Genomic DNA, 2,552 nt, shown 5'->3' with positions numbered 1-2,552 from the left:
TCCTTTTAAATTTCTTATTACTTATATAAGGATAACGTATTCTTAACGATTTTTGTTCCTTCCAAGTTTTAAGTATCAATGCAGGATATTAATAAGATGTGTAATGGTCAAGAGGTTGGCCACCTCTCCTTTATATTTAAGGTACTTTTCTATTTTCCTTGGCCTAGCCCACGATTGGGTATGACCCCCGATGGTCATATCCCCTAAGGTTTAAAGGTTTTCACCTTTCTTATAAATTAGAGTTTCTACACTCTCGCCTGGAGCACACGCTATCCAACGTATAGTCCGGGGCAGCGGGACCAGTACACGCTTAGTGGCTGACAATTTCGTTGTCTTCGACTATATGGAGGATCCTACCATTTATGGTAGACGTACCATACCACCGGTTTATAACGTTTTCACGTTATCTCAAGACAAAGGTTTCTAACATTTTCATGTTAGCTAAGGTTTATAACGTTTTCACGTTATCTCACGTTTGGGCTAAATCCCGGTTTGGGCGAGTCCCCAGTTGACATCCGTATCTTTGGGCCAGTCCCCAGTTTGGGCTTGTCCCCAGTATTTAGGCTTCTCCCTAGTTTAACACCAGATTACATGGGCTTGTCCCCAGTTACACGGGCTTGTCCCCAGTTGCACGGGCTTGTCCCCAGTTTATTTTATGGGCTTGTCCCCAGCTTGTTGGGTTTAATCCCGGTTAACATTATAAGTTGTTTGCAACAGATGTTCTAAGTTCAATTACGAGGATCAACACTTATGGGTCCAAAATCCCTAACTTAATTCTACAAGGATCACAAAAGGATCATTACTTATGGTAACCTAGATCTAATTAGATCTTATGGTATGATTTCTACTTGTCAATTTACATTTATTTGGTTAAGATATTTGTAAATTCTATTGTTTAAGGATATGAAATTCCTAGCCTATATTTTTTCAAGGATATTCTATCCTCGAAACTCTTATTCAAAGGTGTTTTTAAATTCTTCAACAAGACTAAATTTATATCAAACAAACTTTCATGATAACAAGCAAATAATCAAAAGTTTTATATTATAAGTCACCTGGACTTATCCAAACTCCTTAACCCGGATTTCACCATACAAAAGATGGACCATCTATCCCGGGTAAAACATGTATTACTAGCTGTTCATGATTTGCAGGGAGAATAAGAGGTTTTGGATATCTAGCTTGAAGGAAAGTTCTCAAGGAAACTCTATAGATATATGATAATTATATCTAACTTGTCAAATCTCATATGTTTTTGCAAAAAGTTTGAATTCAAAGGCAAAATGACAGCTGTGATCTTATCACAACCGCCATTTTGGGGGCAATTTTTAGGGCACGAAAATTTGACACTGTGGATACGTTATCTTGGCATATTTCTGGATCAGTTATCCTTAGAATGTGTTCCAGATTCTGTCAGGATCAAGGATCCTCAGCAATTGGTATTACTAACGATTGTTTCTCATGTGTAGGTTAATATTTGATAGGTATAACGACTATAGGACGTGGTCTACCATATATTTCGCTACAAGGCACCTGCAGCACGTGGTCAAAACTGAAGACTAAGCTAGTGGGAGAAGTGGCGGATTTATAGGACTTCTTGTTGTGTCACAAATAACTGAGTACTAAGGATATGTTATTCTTGAAGATGTGTCTGGATCAATTATCCTTCCGAAGAGTTCCAGAGCTATGTCAGGATCATGGATCCTCGGTATTTGGTGTTGATAACGGTTGTTTCTTATATGAAGGTTGATATTCATCAAGTGCAACGGCTCCAAGACTTATTGCACCAGAAATCTCGCTAGTAAACTTGCCAAACACGTGGTCAAAGTCGTGGATGAAGCCAGTGGGAGTAGTGCCTTAAAAATAGGACATTAGTTATTGTTATTTTTTGTATATAACGAGATTGTGATCAGCTAGGTTTACACACTTATTACCTCACACACTTTAGCAGCTCTCATAATTCTCTCCAGCTACATACACACACACACATAGCAACTATTGTACTTCTGATCATAATCTCCAACCATTGTAACCCTTTTTTGATATTAATAAATTGTTGATCGACGAGTTGTCATCACCCGAGGTTTTTTTCTTTTGAACTGAACAAGATCAAAGGGTTTTTCCTCGCAACAAATCACTGTGTTCATATCAATTTCGTTCATACAATCGTTGTTGTTAGCTTAGCACTAAACCTCACATAACAGATTTGGATACATTATCCTTAGCAGATTTTTGTCCAAAACAATGAGGAAGGCCAAAAAGCCAGTGGAAGAATTTACAGCGGTAATCCCAAGATCTCTGGATTTCACTCCTCCAGGATCTTCAGGATTGGTGCGTCCGGAGTCAGCCATGGAGTACAACCCAGGATCCTCATCTTGCCAACAGTCTGGATCCTCAGGATTGTTCCATCAGGTTGGATCCTCAGGATTATCCCACCAGACGGGGTCCTCAGGTCTTTATCAGCAGCCGTTATCCTCAGGATTGTCACAGCTGGGAGGACTCTCAGGATCGCTTCAACAATCCGGATCCTTAGGATTGTTCCACCAGACGGG

This window comes from Bidens hawaiensis, unplaced genomic scaffold (assembly GCF_021521415.1).
Source record: "Bidens hawaiensis isolate Kalapana, Puna unplaced genomic scaffold, B.hawaiensis_p1.1 tig00019715_1, whole genome shotgun sequence".
In the NCBI taxonomy this organism is placed as follows: Eukaryota; Viridiplantae; Streptophyta; class Magnoliopsida; order Asterales; family Asteraceae; genus Bidens; species Bidens hawaiensis.
Note: the sequence above shows the minus strand (reverse complement) of the source record.